Source organism: Sardina pilchardus, chromosome 22 (genome assembly GCF_963854185.1).
Source record: "Sardina pilchardus chromosome 22, fSarPil1.1, whole genome shotgun sequence".
NCBI classification, from domain to species: domain Eukaryota; kingdom Metazoa; phylum Chordata; class Actinopteri; order Clupeiformes; family Clupeidae; genus Sardina; species Sardina pilchardus.
The window spans coordinates 28,669,230-28,693,407 of NC_085015.1; the positions used below are offsets into that span (position 1 = coordinate 28,669,230).

The 24,178-nt window shown below is 42.2% G+C and overlaps 1 long non-coding RNA gene across 1 annotated transcript; it reads right to left on the reverse strand.

The window, feature by feature from the left end:
* Positions 1-1,137: 1,137 nt before the first annotated feature.
* Positions 1,138-23,145, reverse strand: LOC134070388 (uncharacterized). Its single transcript, XR_009936923.1, has 3 exons — positions 23,097-23,145; positions 9,177-9,302; positions 1,138-1,434 (listed from the first exon to the last, which is right to left on the reverse strand). It is a non-coding gene; the product is annotated as an uncharacterized LOC134070388 (long non-coding RNA).
* Positions 23,146-24,178: the final 1,033 nt, after the last annotated feature.

Sequence of the window (24,178 nt, forward strand, 5' to 3'; positions counted from 1 at the left end):
TGCGCCTGCAGAGACTCTGGCACCGACTAGTTGTTACGTTACCCAACATTTTTGTGGTAACCAATCAAATCGGTGTATCTGTTATAGGCGGGCCAAAGTTACGAGCTAAACTGATCAAGTGCTGGCTCGAATTGTTCCTTGTTGTGATTGATCGTAAAGTTATCCAATTGCATTCAGTGAGTGTTTCAAACGCATGCTTGGTGCCACTGCTCGCCACTTATTACTGGGTGCCAGACCCATAATCTGAAAGAAATTCATGTTTAATATCTGAACGATGATTGTGTCTGGATTACTATTCAGGCTACATTAATGGTGGTTTGTTGAGAGATTTTCATGGGACAACAAACTTTTATTATGCAAGCTGTACACTGACCCCTTTGAGTTGTATGAACATTTCATAGTGTTGTCCCATGAAAAGATATGAGAGAAAATGAAAAGGGTGTACTTTTATGATCTATTGTATATACATGAATTAAGTATAAGTAAGTAAGTTATTTTTGGCACTAGTAACGAAATCATTAGATGTCAGCTATTGATGTGAAAAATGTAGATAAGAAAGAAATGTCTGTTACAGAAAAATTTTCAACTTTGTCATAATATTCACTGTAGTCATTTTGTCTTTAGAATTGAGCGGGTGTGGCGAGATGTCTGGGTTAGTGTCACCCAGCTTTACTACGAGTAATCTTTACTTGAATCTGAATAGTGATTACAGTAGAGCTGAACAGTGACAGTTGATCTACCTACACACACACGACAGCAGTAAATCTGATCATCCACCCTCCATGCTCAAACACCTGGGTGATGGATGAGGGTGCTGCTAGACATCAGAGCAGCTATGTCTAACATGACACACAAAACAATCATTAAATAAAAAAAATTATCAGACATAATTAAACAATGAAACCAGCATTACATAAGACAAAAACACATAAAACAAATTCAAATTTCACAACCAAATACATAACAGTTGAAAAAGTGCAAGTTACAACAAGAACATATAAAAAATAAAAGAAATTAAGAATCAAAATTACTGCTTGGAAGTAAGCGGTGATTACTTTAAGTTCAACACATTCACATACAACTAGAACGAAAAAGAGTAGGCCTATGTCTAAAATAAAATGATCAAACCAACGGCCTTGATATTGCCCAAGTACCCTCCCCCTCACCACACATGCACAATCAAGCTCGGTCAAAGGAGCCTCCGTGGGTTAAGGCCAGATCCATTATATTTCTGAACTGCTGAATTGTGCTCATGTGCAATACAGGAAGTGTGACCGTGCGACTGCAGGCACTCACTGTCGGAAAACAAATTGCGTGTCCATCACAATCATGCTTAAATTGTATAGACACCCTCTTCTCGCTGGGTAAGACCGGCTTGTGCGCCTGTCCCGTCAGCCACTGTCATCACTTTTGGAACAGTCAGTTGGCCATCATCTAATGAAATAAAAAAAAAAAAAGTGTTAGTGTGAACTTAAACCAGTAAGCACCACAATTATTGCTGACTTTAAAATCACCACACAAGTGTGATTCATGGGCCTTATGAATTCTGAACCATGATCACAGCTCATCTGACCAACAACTGTTTTTTAACAGTGGCACTCAATGCAACTCAATGTGAATCAAACAAATACATGTAGAGAAAGATTGTTGAGCTGGAGTGCTACCTGGAAAATGTGGTGCTAGATGGTGCTCTTTGGTCGAAGGCTTAATAAGTGTCCAGAAAAGTGAAAGATACCAAGGCACTCTTCTAGTAGAAATGTTAAAAAGCCTTTATTCTACTTTGCAATTCATTGATTAAAAACGTACTCCGACGCGTTTCGGCTGGAAGCCTTCGTCAGGGAGTGAACAGTCTCTGTTCTGAGGTAATTGATATACATCATTGTGTGAATGTTATCAGGTGTGTTAATTGGACATCAATCAACCAATGAGCTGCTCCTTGACAAAGGTAACCATGGCTGTCTGAGATTACAATGGTGGTCAGCAGGGGGCCTCACTTCAAATACAAAGATATAAAGATATGAGACATTGTTAGATATAAACATATATATACAAGTGCATTTACCTACATATAAACAGTACACATATGTGACATTTATGAGTAGCATTTACTTGCATATAAATGATCAGACGGAGCTTCGCAATATAGTGCTTTATTTGCCGGGGAAAACTATCTGAACCCGCGCCCTTAACCTCACATCCGGTTGGCGCATATACAAACGTAATGATGTAAAGCCTACCTTACATTGCCAGACTTTGCAAAGATTTGGAAAAGATTTTTGAAAGACTACAGTCTCAGACCCTCTCACATCTAAAGACAATTCATTGAGTTTTTAGTCACAGACTAGTCACAGGCCAGTCTCAGATTAGGATTTTGCAAAGACTGTGGTCACTATTTACAAGACTGCTGCTAGATTCCTTCAAATTATTTCCATCGTGCACTAGGCTATACGTCATCATCAACAGGAACTCACATGATAGGCTACTCATATCAAAGTAATTTTTTCGCGTTTCTGCAGCATTGTTTGATAGTGTGACATCACTAACAGATATAGAGTTGTTCTGTCACGTAGAATAGCCGACTAATAAATTATAAGAAATGAAATAACAAATAATCATACAGGCTACAGCTGTCGCCTATTTTGCCCCTTCCGTTTTCGTGTTCGTCGACCGAGGTCACTATTGGTTTCTAATGTTCACGTCACTATTTGCATGAGCCACGACTGAAAAGACTTACGATAATATCAAACATGTTTGATATTGTCGTAACGGCAAAACTAGAAAAAGACTGACTCCGACGGACTTAAAACCGCTAAGATTGGCACCTTACACTAAACGATTTAGATGACGGGAGCGCGCCGAGATTCTAGTACAACTGGCAAGATTTCCGCCCGATTTTGGAAAAGTAGTCGGCGACTGTTAAAACAGACCAAAATCGTGCAATGTAAGCCAGCCTTAAGCAGCACGTACAAACTTATAGACATGTAGACATACAGATTCAGTCTACTGGCGTGATCTGAATACTACATCACTTCCTTTTTTTTTTTTTAACTTTAACTTTAACTTCTGATTGATTTGAATAGTCAATACTTAAACATTCACTTGGTCTGTAAACAATAAACACTATGATATAAACAACAACTGGATTGCTTCAGTGTAATAAGTCAATTAAGTGCTTTCTCAAGTGCCATTTCAAACACAGAACATATAAATTGTTTTTATAGACATTTTCAGATGAACAAACTTGTCTACAAATAAAGTCTCTTTTTTTTTCTACTTAAACACTCTTTTCACCCTCTATCTTTCTTATATATATTTTTTTTTCTTTTTTTTTTTTTGTTTTGTTTTCATAGTCCATGTTGCCTGTTGTTCTCAGGCTGTATTGAAATCGCCGAGGTACTGTGGAGGTTGTCGGTGCCTAGAAGGGTATCTTGCCAACGTTGGGACTGTGTCTGCGGCAGCCTTTTCATCCCCTTTGTCTGCTGCTGGTGTGTCAAACAGGCCAGGCTCGAGCTTTTTGAAAAAGGATGAGTTTCTTGTCACCCGGTGTCCATTCCGCTCAGCTGTGACCATAGAGCCCTTGACAGCGGTCACACTGTATGGCTTGGGATTGTAAGCTGTTGTAAGTTTATTTCGCCTGGGTTGAGAGCACAACACCATGTCACCAGGTCGGAGAGAGTAAGGTGCAGCGTGTCGGCGAGTGTCCGAGTACACCTTCATTTTGGCTTTGGCTTTGCGGTCTCTCCTGCGAAGATCCTGGTCTGGTCCATTGGGTGTGCTCACCGAAGGCATCTTCGTGTGTATCCTGCGTTTGAGCAGCAACTCAGCGGGTGAGGTGGTTGTTGTGCTGTGTGGCGTTGAACGGTACCCGCGCAAGAATGTGTAGAGATGTTGCTTCCAGGGGATGTCTTCCATATGGGCAACACGGAGGCACTTTACAAGTGTTCTCATGAACCTCTCTGCAGTGGCATTTGCCTGGGGCCAAAGTGGTGTGATCTTTCGATGGTGAAACCCCATGTAGGCCGCAAACTTGCTGAACTGCTCACCATTGAAGGGGGGACCATTGTCTGTCTTCACCGTTCTGGGGATACCAAACATTGAGAAGATCTTGTCCATGACAGGGATAACAGAATTCGCAGAGGTGGAGTGCATGACTTCCACCACGGGGTAACGGGAGTACTCATCTACAATGACTAGCAAGTGTTCACCTGTCGGCAGTGGGCCGTAGAAGTCTGCACTGACGTCTTGCCAAACTGTGTCGGGGAGGTCTGACATCTGCAGGGGTTCGTTGTGTGTTTCTGGTGTGGTGGCTTGACATGCCAGACAGTTTCTTACCATCGCCTCAGCTCGTTGGTCAATGTTTGGAAACCACACTTTCTCTCTCAGGAGGGCCTTTGTTTTTGTGATTCCCTGATGTGCCTCATGTGCGAGCTGGAGTACCCTGTGTTCGAGTGAGGAGGGAATGACGATCCTGGAGCCCTTTAGTATGATGTCATTTTCATGTGACACTGTGAGCTCGCTTTTCACATGTTCATATTGTCTTAGAACGGTGTCCTTTGTGACTGTGTGCCATGTGTTGTTGCGTATGAGAGCACTGACCTTTTGTAGTGTCGCGTCTTTGAGTGTCTCACTCTTGATTTCATCTAGAGTCATTGCCTTTGGTGTGCTGTTCTGCATGATGAAATTCACATATTCTTCAGCTACTTTTGTTGCACGGGTGTTTTTGGTAGGTGCCTCTGCTTGGATTGGGTGACGGGACATGTAGTCTGCTGGGTTGTCAGAGCCTTTTCTGTATTCTACCTTGAGGTTGTATGGCTGCAGTTGAAGTCCCCATCGCTCGATGCGGGCAGGCGGCTTGGACCTCGGGTTGTTCCAGATGAGTTCGAGCGGCTTATGGTCCGTCACCATTGTGAACTCTTTGCCGTAGATGTAGAGGTGAAAGTGTTCGCAGCTCCACACAATTGCGAGCGCTTCATGCTCTGTTTGAGAGTAGCGCCTCTCGACATCGCTGAGCGCTCGGCTTGCATATGCGATGATGTGTTTCTTTCCTTTGTCCTTTTGCAGCAGTATCGCCCCTAGTCCTACCGGACTGGCGTCGACGATGAGTTCTGTTTCCCTGTTCGGGTCGAAATATGCCATTGTGGTCTCGCTGGTGAGGCTCTCTCTTAGCGTGCTCAGCGCTGCGTCCTGTTCTGCACCCCACTGCCAGGGAACGGTCTTCCTTGTGAGCTTTCTCAAGGGCTCGGTGACTGTGGCAAAGTTGGGGATGAAGCGTGAGCAGTAGTTCGCCATACCCAAGAGACTTCTCACCTCTGCTGCATCCTTGGGCTTGTCGGCTTGTCGAATGCTGTCAACCTTTTTTGGATCTGCTGAGACGCCACCATCGGAAAATATGAACCCGAAGAACTCTAATCGAGTCTTGTTGAATTCACACTTCTTTCGGTTCAGTGTGAGACCGCGTTCTTTAAGTCGCTGGAACACAGCAGTCAGGCTCTTGTCGTGATCAGCTTGTGTCGCCCCATAGACAATGATGTCATCGCTGAGATTCTTCACCCCGGCGATGCCCTGAAGTGTCTGATGGATGGCGTTCTGGAACACCTCTGCAGCTGAGGAGATGCCAAAGTTGAGGCGCTTATACCTCCTTAGGCCCAGGTGCGTTGTGAAAGTGGTTATGTACCTGCTGCTGGGATGTAATTCCAGCTGGTGATATCCTGACGTGAGATCCAGTTTTGAGAACACAGTCGCTCCATTTAGTTCATGAATGACATCGTCCATAGTAGGAGTCAGGTGACGCTCTCTTTGGATGGCTGTGTTTGCCTGGCGCATGTCGACACATATGCGCACCTTCTCTGGATCTTTGGGCTTTGGTGGCGTTACGATGGGCGAGACCCAGGGTGTTGGGCCAGTCACTTTCTCGATGATGTCTTCGGCTTCGAGTTTCTTCAGCTCAGCTTCAACTTTCTCACGTACATGAAAAGGAACTCTGCGGTGTGGCTGGCACGTTGGCTGGATGTCTGGATTGATATGTAAGGTCACTCGAACGTCCTTTAGCTTACCAATGCCCTCAAACAGCTCAGGGTGGCTGTTCACAAGCTCATCTGCCACTGTGAGGCCCATTGGGGGAGGGCTGATAGAGTGTACAATTTTGATCAGCCCCAGTTCATCAGCTGTCTGGTAGCTGAGTAGGGAGCAGCCATCACCTTTGATCACGTAAAACGTTCCATCTGTTTTGTTCTTGTTCCGCGCTTCCACGCTGCCTGTGAACTTCCCTAGGATGGGCAGCGCATCTTTCGATCCATAGGCTAGTATTCTGAGATCTGTGTGCAAGAGGCGAGGCTGGAGACTCAGATTATTATACGTCCTCTCACTGATGATGTTTACTGCAGCACCGGAGTCGATAAGAGCTGGTACTGTGTCTCCATTCAGGTTGATATTTGTCAGTGGCTGCTTAGTGTTGCTATTGCTTTTAACAGTGTATGCATAGGATTCATCACTGCTTGAAGATGACTCACGCTGAGCAGGTTCACTTTGTGTTTCTACCTGGTTGACTTTTTTTCTATAGCCTTTCTTGTATGCCTGTGTCCCAGTCTGCTGCTCTGTGTGTTGTGGTTTCGATCTACACTGTCTTGCAAAGTGGTTTTGCTTTCCACAAGCTTTACATTGTTTTCCTCTTGCAGGACATTCATTGTCGTGTGGCCACTCACCCCCACAATTTCTGCACTGTGCACGTTTTTGATATGCCTTCTCCTGGGGACGTCTATGCACCTGATTCACTACAGTAGTGAGATTGGAACCTTCTTCAATGCCCTTTGACTGTAATTCAGACAGTTCAAGAGTCCTGCCGTATTCAAGGAGTTCTTTTAATGTCTTGTTTGCCTCCCTCAAACCGTATTTGCGCACCCTGGAAGACGTGCAGCTCTGGATGATCTGTGACTTTATTTCATTGTCCACGTCAACAAACTCGCAGTATTTCGCTAGCATGTGAAGTCTGGTATTATATGCATCTAGATTCTCACCAGGCTGTTGTGCAGCTTTCCTGAAGACGTAAATCTCATACTGGACATTCTTTTTGGGCGAGAAGTGTTCGTTCAGTTTCGTTTTCACGTCCGCATACTTATCACCCTCTTCAGCCACTGTGTCGTATATGTCGTGCACTCTTTCGCCGGCTAGATGCAGCAGCATGGCTTTCAATCTTGCGTCCCCGGTTATGTTCACAGCTGTGTTCTCGAATCTCTGGAGCCACTTATTCCACCGCGGTCCGATAGAGCTGGGTTCATTCTCCGTATCAAACTGTGGTATGGCTGGGCCGTGTGCTAGCAACATGTTAATTGTCTGGTTGCCACCTAACTAGCTCACTTACTTTTTAACTAGCTGAATAGTTCTTCTTTCGCTCCGAACTTTCTTCCGCACGCAATTTTCTGTTTCCTGGGGAAACGTCGGTGTAACTTACTCGTTCTTAGATCCTCGTCGCCAGTGTGACATTTATGAGTAGCATTTACTTGCATATAAATGATCAGACGGAGCTTCGCAATATAGTGCTTTATTTGCCGGGGAAAACTATCTGAACCCGCGCCCTTAACCTCACATCCGGTTGGCGCATATACAAACGTAATGATGTAAGCAGCACGTACAAACTTATAGACATGTAGACATACAGATTCAGTCTACTGGCGTGATCTGAATACTACAACATACAGTATAGTCAGCATTAGAATTCATAAGAAGTGAAAGTATTCTACCTCTTCATTAAGACCCGGATAAACTGTAGCTTTCAATTTAAAGATCCAGTAGCTCTCTCGCTGATTAAGTTGTCTAAGTCTATTACCTCCTCTTATCGTTTGTGGTATATGGTCTATGCCTATGGCCCTTAGGATAGAGGGGTCACTATTGTGTTGATCCTTAAAGTGACATGCCATTGGATAGTTGTCATTTTTTGTTTTGATAGCATATTTATGCTCTGACACTCTGTCCTGTAATCGGCGTTTAGTTCTGCCAATGTAAAATACATTGCAGAGTGGACATTCCAGTTTGTAAATCACATGTGTTGTTTTACAGTTGATAAAATGTTGTTTTTCATATGTTCTTTTTTCATGTGTATCTACAAAGCTCTTACATTTCATTACACTGGAACAGTGATTACATACTCCACATTTAAAACAGCCTTGTGGTCTTACTGACAGCCATGTGTTTTTAGGAGGTGCTGGCAAATAACTATGGACAAGTTTATCACTCAGAGTGGATGAGCGTTTAAAGCTAAATATCGGGAGGTCCTGAAATGTATTGCTCAAAGAGACATCACATTGTAGTAAGTTCCAGTTTTTTTTAATAATAGTTTTGATTTGGTGTGCTTCTGTACTAAATTTTGTGGAGAAGAAAACCCTTTCGGAGTTTTGTTTAGAGTTCCCATTTTTTAGCAGTGATTGTCGATGTAAGTTTTTTGCTTTATCTTTGGCATTTCTGAGAACTTCTTTTCCATAGCCTCTTTGAATGAATCTATTTTCCATTTCTATAGCTTTGGTCTCAAATTCATCCGTTTCGTCGCAGATTCTATTGAGTCTCTGGAATTGACCATAGGGTATGTTATCTTTTAAATGTCTAGGATGAAAACTTTTAGCGTGTAGGATAGTATTACGTGAAGTTAGTTTTCTATAGATAGTAGAATGTAAAAAACCTTCCTTGTCCTTGTATATTTCTAAATCTAAGAAACAGATTCTTTGCTGGTCAAATTCCAGAGACAATTTGATATTTTCATTTATGCCATTAAGGTAGCCAAGGAAAGACATTAATTCTGATTCAGAGCCTGCCCATAGTAGAATTACATCATCTATATACTGTACCTACCCCAATAGATTATTTTGTTCCAGTAGAGGTTATTAGTGGGGTTAAAGATGAAATCTCGTTCCCATTTACCCATGTATAACCCTGCATAGGAGGGGCTATAACAAGCTCCCATTGCACATCCTTTAGCTTGTCTGAAAAGGCGGTCTTGGAAAATAAAGATATTGTTATTTAAAGTCCATCTTGTTAAATCTAGAAGAAAATGTGTAGGGGGAGTTACTGTTTGTGGTCTGTCGCCTAGAAAGTATGCCAATGCTGCTAGTCCCTCTTCATGTACAATTGAGGTGTATAAAGAACAACAAATACATGTGTTCCTTAAAATAGTAGCAGTTCAAACATACCACAATCCTCGATCTCTTGGAGGAAATCTTGGAGATGTTCATAACGGTGACCTCCCGACTGTATTTTATAGAGCCTTGGTCACTGTAGACTGGTCAGCAGATTTCCAGAAGAAAGGCTGCATCCACCTACACCCCACCACACACACACAAAGGCAAAAGGTGTTAACCTACAATTTAGCAAACCAGAGCAGACACACCAGCAGATTCCAGTTAAGACCCCCCGCGAGACATATTTCTAAACACGTTGTCAATAGCAAAAATGATTGCTGACCTCCCTGAGAATAGGCTACTGTGACAATTCTAAATAAATGCACTTGCTGTGCAAATGTTGTCAGATTGTGAATTAGTAAAATAGTTTACTGACTCTGTCCTCCACTGGATTTATTTATATATATATATATATATATATATATATATATATTAGGGGTGTCGCGATATACCGGTGTTACGATCACTGCGATGATAAAATATAAAAATATAAATATCGTATGAATAATGTATAAACGATATTATCGTATGACACAATCGTTTTTAAATAAATATGCTTTTCGTGCTTGTTGTTTCTCTCGAGCGCTTTCTCCATTTCTCTCTCTCCCTCCTAAAAGTCACACACGCAACCTAATAGATTATAGAACTATTAGTCTATGCACGCGACTGTATGGTCGCTATAGCGACGTTTGATGTCATTTTTCCTGCTCGCTAACTTTCTACTGGCTTCGCAAGCTTCTCGAAAGTCGAAATATGGATCAACTTTTTCCCCCAGCCAAAAAAGTGTTTTCTCCCGTATGGGAATATTTTGGGCTGAGAAAACAGGACAGCAGTCTTGTACAGGAAGCCCCGGTATGCAGAGAGTGCGGTGTGACAGTGATCGCCAAAGGTGGAAATACTACAAACCTCGCCTCCCACTTAAGAATTCACCACCCCAATCACTTTGTTACCGTGGAGAGGGTAAGTAAGCTGATAACTTTACGATGATGTCCTAAGTTGAGTGCTATTAGCCTACAGTATAACTAACATATCTGATAAGGAATTTAGCTTAGAAGATGAAAGAATGAATGAATTAATGATGAACAGAACAGTACAGACTCTGATTATTGTTTGTTAGCACTAGCAAGCACTGCCGTTAAACCTTTGGGTGGCTGGCACAGTGATACAATGTAACAGGAGCCGCGAGACATCTTACTTTTTACTAAGTTCTACCACACGACACCAATTATTCTAAAATTCTAAAACAACAATGTTTTGTACACGTAACCTTACAGCCACGGTAAAATGTAATTTTTGGTAGGCTACATAGCTTGATAGCTAATTTGGATACACTTACGGTGTGTTTGTATAGAAATAAATATTAAGTGACACATACACGTAGCCTAAGTGCGATAATAGGTGTCGTTCCGATATGGTGGTAGCCTATCTGATAGGCCTATTTCTCGTCTTGATTGACAGGGCGGAATGGTCTATTTGAACCCTATTTAAACCTAGAGTTGCTACAGTTTAGGCTTAAACTAGGAATCCTTTAGAAGTCACATTGGTGAAAACAGATAGGCTAATAAAAGTGACCAGTAATGTGAAAATAGCCTTATATTTACATTGTCTTTTTTTTCTTCTTCTGGTGATTAGGCACAGGCAGCATCCAGAAAACGTGGTCAAGGAAGTACAGAAAGACAGCTGAGCATGTTCGAAACTTTCAACAGAAAAAGGAAGGTAGATGAGGCTGCAGAACATGATGCAGAGGCCATCACAGAGGCACTGACATATTTTATTGCCAAAGACATGATGCCTTTCAGAATGGTGGAGAGGCCAGGATTTTGTGCCTTTGTGAAACAGCTGGCTCCAAAATATAAGATGCCTCGGAGACAGTTTTTTTCAGAGAACAAGGCTGGTGTTGTGAGCTTGTTGCAGGAAGGGGAACATTTTGCATTTACTACTGATCTTTGGACGAGTGTGACAGGCCACCCATATATGAGTTTAACTACTCATTTCATAACATCTGGATGGGAGCTGAAATCAGCATGCCTTGAAACAGCATTCCTCCCCCTCGACCACACCAGCGAGAACATCAGAATGACCTTCAACAATCTGTTGGAGGACTGGGGCATCAGTAAGAACGCAGTGGTCAGCGTGACGACAGACAACGCTGCCAACATGAAGGCTGCATTTAAAACTGAAACAGTTTGGATGAGCTGCTTTGGCCACAATTTGAATCTAGCTATAGGGAAATCTTTAAAAATTGACAGGGTGGAAGCAATCAAGGCGTGCAGGAGTGTTGTTCAGGGCTTCAACCACTCCTGGAAGAGAAGAAGGGAGCTAGCAAAGATCCAAATGGAGATGAACATCCCACAACATACCCTCGTCCAAGACGTAGTGACTAGGTGGGGATCTACTTACGACATGGTCTCAAGGTATGTTAAACCATAAGCAGTAGTCTCTCTCTCTCTCTCTCACACACACACACACACACACACACACACACACTTGCTTAACTATTTTCTCTGTTCATCATTTTCTTTCATGTTTTCAGTACGTAAGGGATAATGTATAGATGTGAATCTCAAGCATAAAATTCGTTGCTATTGACAGTCGTCATTAATGGTTCAGTGGTGGTCATTATATGGAAAGCAAGTGACCATAGACCTTTGCTAAAGCCCATTCAAGTCAAGTCAACAGAGCGTTCTACTTGCATAATGAAGAGCCGTATAATAAACATAACCAATTACATTGTGTGCTTTCAGGTTTGTTGAACAACATGCTGCAGTGGCTGCCACACTCATGGCAGACCGGAACACCAGGCACCTTGTGCTTAAAGGAGCATATATTTCAACACTTGAAGACACAGCCAGAGTACTCAAGCCACTAAGAGCCTTCACCGACTCACTGTCTTCAGAGACTTGTATCTCTGTCTCTGCCCTCAAACCAGTGCTACTACATCTTACTGAGGACATCCTGGCCATGGAGGATGGGGACAGCAACCTAGTGGGCAGCATGAAGAGTGCCATCAAACAAGATCTTCTGTCCCGGTACTTAGATCCAAAAATAGCTGATCTTGTCATTATGACATGTGCCCTTGACCCTCGATTCCGGCTGGGTTTTGTTGAAAACGAGGACGTACTTCCTCTTCTAAAAAGAGAGGTAGAGAATGATATTGTGGAGGAAGCTGGCACCGATTCAGCTGCTGGACCCCAAGACATCACTCAAGCCAGCTCTGCATCATCAAAGGGAATTTCTGGTCTCCTCAAAACCCTGGCAATGAGAAAACAGCAAGAGGAGAGAGAACGGGACTCCACTCCAGAACAGATGCTGACCCTAGAACTGTCAAGGTACTCTGCCATGCCTGCACCAACGGAAGAAGATCCACTGAAATGGTGGAAAACCCATCAAACACAATTTCCCAGGCTGGCCAAGCTGGCAAAAAAGCTTCTTTGCACACCAGCCACAAGTGTCTGTTCGGAAAGGGTGTTCAGCTCTTCAGGAAACATCCAAACAGCCTCCCGCTCCTGCTTAAAACCAGATAAGCTTAATATGCTCGTTTTTTTACATAAAAACCTGCAATAATCTCTCTCTCTCTCCCTCCCTCTCTAACTCACTCACTCACTCACTCACTCACAATGACACACACACACGCACACACACCTTGTTAAAGTTTCTCGTTCCTTATTTTGAATGATTGTATGTTATGTGCTATACGTCATTTACACTGTTCTGTTATTTATTTTTAAATGAACTCTGAACTTTTGAACTTTTATTTACATAAAACCAAAATATATCTCTCTCTCACACACACACACACACACACACACACAGACACACATTGACTCACTCACTCTCTCTCTCCCTCATACATACACACACTCACACACTATCTGTCTTACACACACCACTCACTCTCTCTCTCTCTCTCTCTCATACACACACTCACACACTCTCTCTCTTTCACCACACACACACACACACACACTCTCTCTCTCTGTCACACACACACAAGTCTTGTTTAAGTACTTGTTTTAAATGATTGTATGTTATATGTGCTGTATGTCATCAAACACTGTTCCATGTTATTTATTCTAAATTAATAAAATGTACATATTTTTGAAGGACTGCCTTCTTTGCATTATTACTATAGATATCGCGATAATATCGTTATCGTGATATTTTTTGACATGATAATCGTATTGTGAAATTCTGATATCGTGACACCCCTAATATATATATAATTAATAAAAGATATCTGTAACAGTAGTAATGTTCAGATATGCAACAGATTCTTAGAATATAGTTACAGTAAAACAAATGGGAACGACTTCAGTTTATTCAATTAATTATTAGCTTTTATTTTTTCCTCTAACTTGCTGCGGCCAATCACAATGGTTGATTGCAACTTCCTGTCAGAGAGAATGCTAGTCAGAGTTATGTCTTTGATGTCAAAATTGACCTCTTTAGATTTTATAGATCGTTACACCTTAAAGCATGGTACAAGCTGAATCCTTCCAGGCCCCTAGTGACTAATTATTCCAACACACTATTTAAGCCCAAATCAATTTTCTGTCCAATTGTACAGAACGCTACTCTGAATACTTTTGAGAGGAAAGTTAATTATGAGATAGAACAAGTGCTCACAAAGAAAAACTCCCAGCACAAACGAAACTTGACCAAAGATGAAAGAGACACACTTAACCGACAATAAAGATATTGTGATAAAGACAGCAGACAAAGGAGGAGCTATTGTGGTATGGGGGTATGAACAATATGTCATAGAAGCGCAACAACAACTCAATGACGAGACGTTCTACCGACCATTGAGAACAAATCCAATGGAAACATTAACAAAGGAACTTCATGAGAGATTACTGAAAGCGAGGGAGGAAGCCCTCATCTCACCTCAAGACCTCCTACAAACTTTTTACTGAATTTAACAGAATGGACACTGAACAACAACATATTTTTATTCCAAGATAGACTTTTTAAACAAATTAAAGGCTGCGCAATGGGTGCATGCTTCAGCCCGTCATGCCTGCTTGTTTATGGGTAAGTGGGAGGAGGACTATGTGTTTGGACAAAGAAATACCTACAAAAATGGACAGAAATACCTACAAAAATGATATTATCTGGTGGTCTAGATACATTGATGACGTCATCTTGATATGGAATGGTAGCGAAGAAGAGTTGATAATCTTTCACAATTATCTCAACAACACCAATGTGAATATAAAATTGTCACTGGAATACAGTAAAACAAAAATCAACTTCCTAGACCTAGAAATCACGAAAGACATTAACGGGCATCTACACACTTCCATCTACCTTAAAGGAGTCATAGAACACATTTTTGACCATTACAAATTGATCTTTGAGCCTAAATAATGTCATATGTAAATTTGTGGGGCTGAAAACGCCCCAGGAGCACTGCTAGATCGCCTAATACAAGGTCGCCTAATACAAGGAAACAGTTTGTTTTTCCCGCCCACTCAGCAAGTTCATGAATATTCAAATGAGATGCGCGCTGATTGGTCTATTGGCCGATATGTCCTGAAAGTTGATTGGCTCAATCCACCGGTCTGAAGCTAGAGCAAAGTGATACTACGTTTACTGCTGGTAAATAAAGCCAAAGTCTTTGATAAAGCTATCAACAATGGATTTAAATAAGGAATACAGCCGTACATGTATAAACCGAGTCAGAAGAAGGTTCTGACGAAGATGAAGTGCAGCAGATTCCCCAACAGAATGAATGTGTTAGATTGGTAAGTTTTATCAGTAAATTTCTTAGTATAGTAACTCTCCAAAGTTAGCTGTAATAACGCTAGCATTACAACGGCTCTGCCATAGACCACATATCTAGATACTAGCATCGTAAGAGCAGTTTAACAAGAATTATTAATCGAAGGTATGCAAATGAGAGGGGGTGTATCTAAAGGGGGATGGGCGCCTATTACGTGTTATCTGAGCTCTGTTCAGATTGGAGCATTTCAACACGGCTGTTTCTATTTCCCAATTTGCATACGAAAGCAGGCGGGGGACGCGGTAAAGTCTTTGGTGTTGTCCTTTGGACACTGCTCGCAGCCTAAATTCAACAGGAACAAGGTGAATGTGGTTTTGAATTCTAGGACTCCTAGAAACGTACCATAGGCGCAGTAATATCGTACGCAGCACCTGAAAATAGTCCCCATAGACAACAAGCAGTAGTAGTGCCAGTAGTCTGCAAGTTGCCTTGATTATTACGCCAGATGAGAGTGTAGTTCCATGTCAAATCAGCCTAGAAAAACGGCAGGTTTCATTTTCAGTTGGTCTTATTGCACTTTTTAACTTGAGAGGAGACACGTTTTAAATGGGAAAATTACCAGAAATCTTAGTCACTTTTAAACATGAAGCTAGCAGGCGAGAAGCTAATGGTCTAATCCAATTCAATGATCTATGCTAAGCTGAAGCTAAAAGTTGTATCGCCAGACTCACAGAATGGCTGGATGAACGGGAACAAGGTAAATATCGATTGTTTTGCTCGAGGGGAGGTGGAAAATGAGCGTATTTCCAAAAATGGCGGAATATCCCTTTATCTCGGGTATTAAGTTAAGTGATCCTACGACAGCAGGTATGTGATAAATTTGTCAAACTAGGCTTTCAGCTCAGATCTGTGCGCGTTCTCGTGGTTGGGGTGATTTTGACCAATCGGGAAATGTGGAGACGCACAAGACAGCCTAGGTTTAAAAACGATTACTTCCGCATTTATGAGCGGTAGCGAAACCTAGGGTGGTCTTTTTTAGTGTCTAACCTATAACATCAAAAAGTCGATGGTCATCAGATATTGTATGGCATGCATGTCCACAGTAGTGACATATTTGCACGCACAACATACTTAAAAGCGCCTTCGAGATTCAAAATGTTTACAGAGGCGGGGCAGAACCTGTTCAAAGTATGACAGATTAGCACACGTGAGATAACTTCGTTGTTCAAGATAATGGATTGGTTAGAATTGGTCAGAGGGCGGTGATATTTCACGATTTGAGCTATAACTAAGCACATAACCCGCTCCCGAGCAGCATAAGCATAAGATACCATAGTGATACAGCGACGCTAAAACAAATCCACTTTCGTATGACAGCATACCCTGGTTTTGAGCGCAACATACCTTGCTAAGCCACTAATCGAGCTTCGTAGGACACCCCACCTGTCTGACAACACAGGCGTTCAGCTTTACAACAAAAAAACAATAAAGGTAACACAAAACATAGGCTACCGTTAATAGCCAATATAATAAACCAATTGATTTGGCAACACGGTACCTGAGCAGTTTTAATCTGATTTCAGACTGTACAAAAAAGTGTAAACAATGCCAATAGGCAATACAGCTGCTCTGATAGAGCTGTGCAAATAACAAAATTAACATTCAATATGTTGAGTGTTGACCCAGTAACACAGGCCTTCAGCTTTACAAAAAAAAGACAAAGGTAACACAAAACATAGGCTACCGTTAATAGCCAATAAAATAAACCAATTGGCAATACCTGACCTGTTTGTAAATATTTAACTGCACTGAGTAAAAAAAAGGAAATAAAATTACCCATAATACCAGCAGTACATTTAAAATGGGTACAGTGCAAATAGTGATAAAGCCTACATATTTAAGCAAAAACATGCCCACATACTGTGACAATAATGAGGTAGGCTTGACACAGTATGCTACCTAAACTTGTACTTGTACATTTCTTACAAGTTCCGTGCCAGGAAAACTAGCCTATCCACTGTTTCAGGCTTAAGGGATGCCCTATAACAGGTTACAATGTTGCCACTGCAACTGAAAACACGCTCTGAAGGAGAACTGGTGGCAGGTACTAGGAGGTATTTCTTTGCAAGGTGACTAAGTGCTGGGTAGACTGTCTCATGTTCCTTCCACCATTTCAGAGGATCTGTATCACTCTATCCTAGCTGACAGCAAATAGCTTGAAAGTTCATTTTCAAGTTGCTCATGCTGTGTCAGTGTGTTACTGCTGGTGGTTGCTGTGCTCCGTTTGAAAAAGCTGGCCAATGACTTCTTCTTTGCTGTTGGAGGTCCCATTGTTGCCTCTTGGTCTGCTGGCAGCAAAGCTGGAGTAGGCTCACAGCTCCCCTCATCAGGCAAGAGGGCCTTTGCCTCAGCCAGAACTCTCTGTTTCAAGGCATCAACCCTGTCTCTTTGAACATATGCATCCTTGAAACGTGGGTCCACTAATGTGGCCATGTCAAGTAGGTCACTTGTAGCTGGATCAGCATACTTGTCATTGAGGTAGTTCTTAATGCTGCTCTTTATTGACCTGCACAACTCAGTGTCATCTTCCTCCTCTGCCAGGATGCCTGTGCTGAAAAGATCAAGGACAGGTCTGACATATGAAAGTGTCACATAGTCCTCCCCTGACAGAGCATCTGTGAAGTCCTGGAGGGGTTTTAGGGCCTTCTGCACTGTCTCCAGGACTTCAATGTCTTGCCATGTGAGGAGTAGGTGTCTTGGGCCTCATGTACAAAGACTTGCGTGGAATTCTTACTAAAACATTGCGTACGCGAAAATCTGGAAAGAAGCGTACGCACAAAAAAATTCAGATGTATGAAACCATGCGTACGCAGCAATCCACGCAGCTTTCCTTTGTACATCCCAAATAACGTGAAATTAAGCGCACATGCACGAGCATTATACTCCACCCTCTCTCCTCCCTCAATCACACTCATTTTAATATGCTAACTAGAAGGCCACTCGAAAACTCAGACCTCCGCGAAGGCAAAATGGCTTATCCCACAATATTAATAAGAGTAAAAAATCATTTGTGGATCCATCCGTTCTTGAACCTGCTACAAAATGTAATAATTTATATAATCAAATCGAAAAAGTTTAAAAAGTTTATTACCAGCGATTGCGAGGTAGAAGTGCTCTTATCAGACAACATGGTAAAGACACAGTAGCCTACGTCTTTATCATCTGTAATTAATGACAAAAAAACAGTAAAGGCAGAGCGTGGCAGTGGCTACAAGGGCCAGAGACCGTGGCAGATTCATTGGTCAGTCTGCAAGTGACAAGGTTCACATACGTGGTTTGGTGGGCATTTCAAGCATTACAAAATAACTGCAATAATTAATAGGTCATTAAATCACTCGTGTCCGAGTAAGAACACACATAGCAGAAGTTTATTCAGGCTTTGCCACGACGATTTCTGGATCATATTCCTATATTTTGCAAAAGTGTTACAACAATAATGTGAATGCTTACTTGAGGAAAGTAGCCTATGCAGTCAGTCATGGAAATTGCTTCAATTTGCACTAAGCTATTCACGCTGATCATCTTGTCCCATTTGTATTTTGTTTTACTGAAAACTGTAGGAAATATGTGAAAACACCCGGAAAATGTTTTAGACATGGACATATGCGTGAAGCCAACCACATTCATCGCAGATTTCGAGGAAGGAAAGCTCTTCGAAATCTGAAATGTTTGATAAGCAAGTGAATAATCATGTATGGAACTAAATATAGGCACTATCTCTATACGTTTCACTTTAGGCTACCTAATTCTTGAAATCCTCTGATAAGACTACAGTTTTAATTGCAGATATAGGCTGTTGCATAGTTTGGTACTATAAACGCATGTTGCATGGCCAATTATTTAGAAAAATTTTTAATAGCCCACATTTCACAATATGCTGTGCAAATAAAGGCCTTGATTCGTGATCAACTAATGTTGTTTCGCTGCATTGCCTCTATGTGTCGCCAACTGACGATACACACTGGAAATGTGCGTACGCCAGGCATGAAGCTTGCGTGGAGGACCGCACATTCTCACGTTCAAGTCAGTCTTTGTACATCCGGATGTGAGCGTGAGAGTTAGCGTACGCAGCATTTTTGTGCGTACGCAAGCTTTGTACATGAGCCCCCTGGTCTTTTTGTGTGAGGAAAGGACTTTGGTGATGGCCGCCTCCTGCTCAAGGATTCTTCCAATCATCAGCTGTCTTGATCCCCAGCGTGTGGCGGACTCTGTGATCAGCTGATGAGTTGGAAGTCCAAGCTGTTGCTGAGCCTCTGAGAGGTCCCTCCTTTTGAGCCAGCTGTAGGAAAATGCACTGACTATTTTTTTGCACACGTTGACGGCCCTCGTGATCCGGCTGTCATCCATCCCATGTCCTGTCAGAGTAATAGAAAGAGTGCATATGGTGATTTGCGATACATTTCATTGGTTATTTCAAAAGGCAACTTACAGTAAATAAATCAAGTAAAGCAAAAAAGCCAGTAGACCCCCTGTGCTAAATGTTCATATTAACAGTGTAACCACTTGCGAAAAAATCCTGCGTAGCAGGCCTAAAACGGCAATTATTTTCTACAGTAGGCCTAGGCCTAGCCTATTACTGCGGTAATGGTAAATGCAACATTTTGAATACCAAACTCCATTAATAAAATAGACTCATATAAAATATTGCAGTAGGCTTACAGAAAAAAAACTGCACTTTTGAGAAAATGTATGTAATAACAATTAAATATATTTAAATCATTAGGCTACTTAAAAACCGTAACTGAGTCACTCACCGATAGCCAAATGAAGCCTATGCCCAAAACACTGCATCCTCTTCCACTCGTTGAGCTCCACGGCTTTAATGATGTTGCTCCCGTTGTCCGTGGTAATGGCAACGAGATCTTTTTCTTTTAGTCCCCAACTGGTTAGGGTGTCTTGCAGGGCGTCGGCGATATGTTCGCCAGTATGGTTGTCCGGAAAATAGCTTGTCTGAAGGCAAGCCGTAGTCATAGTCCAGTCTTCGATAAAGTGGACAGTCACACACATATAAGGCTCGCATGTTCGACTTGTCCACATATCAGTTGTCAGCCCATAATGTGTAATTTTTGAGAGCTTCTGTGTTAGCGTCTGACGTAATGTCGTGTACATTTCTGGCAGAACTTGTCTTGAAAAGTAACTGCGGCTAGGCAACTCGTATCGCGGGCCGAGTGCCTTCAGCATGTTAACAAAGCCCGTTTGCTCCACGACTGAGATTGGAACCATGTCCTTGGCGATGTGGTAGGCCACCGCCTTGGTTATGTCGCGCCATCTTTTGGATTTTTTCTCATAAGGTGTAACACTATTGAAGGATGCTTCCAATGAGCTTTGACTGGCCACGACATGTGAAGTCTTGGAGGCTGCAGTAGGAGTTCCACGTAATTTGACAGCCTCCTCGTTAAGCACTTTGTGCTGCTGTTGTAGGTGGTGAAATAAATTACTGGTGCTTCCACCTTTTGGGATAAATTTCTTTCGGCACTCTTTACAGATAACCTCCTGTTGTTCCACGTCTGTAATTTTGAAGCCAAAGTATCTCCAAATTACAGAGCCATTGCTCTTTTTCTTTGAGACTAGCTCTCGCTCATCAACTACCTCCGCGTCCGCCATGACTGTAAGTGAAACTTTGTAGTGCTGCTAAGTGCTGCCTCTTTGGGAGAACGCGCACACGGGGGGGGGGGGGCGCAGTTGAGCAACGCGAGAGAGTTGCAGCTGAATAGTCTGAACACAGAAGAGCAAGTGGCTTTGATTATACGTCTATTATTTAAAAATATTATATCGGTATGACGGTATTGTCTCAAATACATATCGTTTTTAAAAATATACCGGTCGTAGTCGTAATACCGATATATCGCCCAGCCCTAAGACCACCCACGTTATTTACCTTTTGAGTTGCACTCTGTGTGAAGCCTTTTATGTTGGGCGAACCAAAAGACGCCTTAAAGATCGTTTGGCGGAACACAAATATGCAGGAAAAGTGGCAATTGTGACTATGCCATGGTCAAACACTTCACAGACGCACATGCCAATGCACCTGTTACATTTACCGCAATAGGCATCGATCATATCCCTGTAAGCACAAGAAGAGGGGACAGGCAGAAACTACTCAACCAGAAGGAGAGCCGGTGGATTCATAATCTAAATGCTATGACGCACCCTGGTTTAAATGACTGTATAGATATGGTTGCGTTTCTTTGACCAGATATATATATGTTAACTCATTAACTGCCATTGACGTCTTTATTGCATTTTTCAATGGGGATGGCTCATGGGTGAGCTTGGGAACGATCTGGCAGAGTTTCAGGCTTGTAAACAGACTGTACTAGCGATCCGAACCGCTAGATGACAGCAGTGCCATTTGGATGATTATCTGCCTGCAGAGTATCTGCCTGCAGAGTGCACATGTAGAGACATACAAGCTAACACACTGAAGATCGACCACAGTGGATCTAGTTTGCACGCGGTGCAGGGAATAAATATGCTTACTTCTTACATCAAGGATGGAAAACATGTGAACGGTATGATCCATTTACATTGGATATTGCTGTTTAGACTAACAACAACTTTGCTAGTGCTAGCTTGCTAAGTCTACCGTCCTGTTCAGAGTCTATAGCGACCATCAGAGTCCCTAGCAACTTTGACGAGACTGACGAGATAACAGTGCAATCGTGGTTGACATATTACTGAAACGCTAACGTTAAAAAGTTGATTTTCACAAAAAGATCGTTTTCTCCATTTTTTGGTCAGAAACAGGTGTTTTTAGCCAAACTAACCCATGTTCTCATGACGATTACTAAAGAACAGAAAACGATAGAAACAAACCGTTTTTTCCTGGTGAATGAAGAGAGTCTACTCTTTCATTTGGTACCTTCAGTGTTTACATAGTCATAACGCTCACCGTTCGGTGGATCTTGAAGAAACAGTCAAAATGCTGTAAAACGTCTGGCAGTATGGAGCACTCTGCACTGAAAATGGCTGGCAGCCAATGAGTTAATGTTGACTTTTTTCTGAAATGTGTTTTTGATGAAATTGTTCTCTATAATATTGCTGTAAGGGCAGAAAGATATCCACCATGTTTGTTTTGGGTACATGCACAAGTACGAACTGGAGAGACCCGATGGCGCGCACGTTACCGGCGCGCACGGACTGGAGACGCACACCAAATCATGACGTGAAATGCATATAGGGAAGTTAGGGGAAGTTTGAACTCGTTTAAAGCCCTGATGAAGGCCACTGCAGGCCGAAACATGTTGGCAATTCTAATGTGTTCTACTATGAACTAGCTCAGTTAGATGAAAAGCTTTTTAATGAAGACGAAGAGTGCCTTGGATTTCTTCAAAACATCTCAACCTTTTAGGATTCCGTTTGTGATTTCCGATTTACCTGAAGTGGTTCTGGTCAAGGCTACTAAGACAGTAGAGGGGATTTTTCCCATTCTTGTCGGCTCCGCCAACAAAAAGCTTGTTTTCAATTTCAGCAATCATCTCTGAAAAATAAAGAATTTGCAGAAACTGCAAAAGCACCATTTCAAAGCTACATGTCAAAGGAGAGAAGGTGTGTGCTTTCCAATAGGTTACCTGTGGAAAATTCCTTGCTGAGGGCGCCCGTATCAATACCATCTTCTCCAAAAAAGGAGACTCTCGGTCTATGTCAGACTTTTTGCCTCTGCTTCATCGCGCGTGTGTGTAAAGGTCATCTCTCGATACTATTATAGAAACGGTACCGCCATCCTCCACCTGAAGAGTCACCCACTCCAAAATCTCCTCCAAACTTCAAATTAAAACACAAAAAAGAGCATGCATAATTTTTGTGTAAGTGTAAAGTCCCATTGTCATTGTAGCACACAGTGCACACAACAAAATCTTTCTCTGCTTTTAACCCATCACACATGTGAGCAGGGGGCAGCCATTACAGCACCCAGGGAGCAGTGCTTATGGACGGTACCAAGCTCAGGGTACCCCAGTTATTGGGGCTACAAGTCCGACTCCCTAACTGCTTGCCCACGACTGCATACACAAGCCAAATAAATGAGGACCCAGGTGTAACAAACACTACAAGAGTGATGTGAAAGTAAATGTACGAAAACAGACAAACCAACTTCTTCTTTAGTGTTAACTTTTCTGGTCTGAGAGTAAGCGGAAGAAAGGCTTTACCTTTGAAAGGATTTTAGGCTGAGGGCTGAGGTCTTCCTGTTCCTGTCTTCTACAAACACAAATGTTGTAAAATAAACAAAGATTCAAAAAACAATTTCACCATTTTCTTAACCAGGCTAGCACCACCCAGTGCTTCCAGTCAATTACATTTACTACCATCATCTAGTCAGGAAACTAGAAAATTAGCTGTGTTTGCATTGTCTAAAAATGGGCCAGAGTGAACAGAGAATTGAAATAATTAATTACAGTGCGTAACATATGTCACTGCCAAACAGTAGCGATTGGTGTCAAGCAGAAAGTATCAGCCCTCCCTGAAGCGAACAAATCCAAATGGATAGGTTTCAGATGCTATGAACAAAGTGAAATAAGATGCTGATGCATCAGGCTACTTTTTTCTATACAAGTACCTTAATCCACAATCTGAGGCATGGGCCTCAATGATGTTAATGTTGAAGTCTTTCCGACAAACAGGACATTCTGCAGTCTAACACCGTGTCCTAATTGTAAGCGACTGCGCGACTGTCGCGTTGCGCCGGATAGTTTGTGTCCACATTGTATCCGTTAACATTCTTTAATGAACCTTTGTTACGTCGTGAAACAGTTAATGTCAAGGCAACGCGATGCGACTAAAATAGAAACGGACAGAGCGACAAAACAGGGTTGAAGAAGTTGTGTAGCAAAGCAACTTGTCGCGTTCGGTCGCATCGCATTCAGTCAGGACATTCCAATTGAAAATACAGCGATGGAACTGATTTTGTTGCACACATTCGGTCGCGTCGCTTGCAGTTAGGACATGGTGTTAAGATAAAAAATTAATCAATGTATGTTGAATTTAATTCTACAATTTCAGAATACAAATAAACAGAAATCTCACCTTTTCTGGACTAAGGTCATGGTCGTAACCTTCCTAGGTTTGGAAAAACAACATTATTCAACAAGGTCCATATTCATTACAGTTAATCATGCACAAGGCCTGACAGGCCAGAGACTTGACATACAACCTCTGAAGAACTGCACAGATCAATGCTGTCTTTGCAGCTTTCGATGTGGCTTGGCAGAGCTTGTAAGGGAATCATAACGCC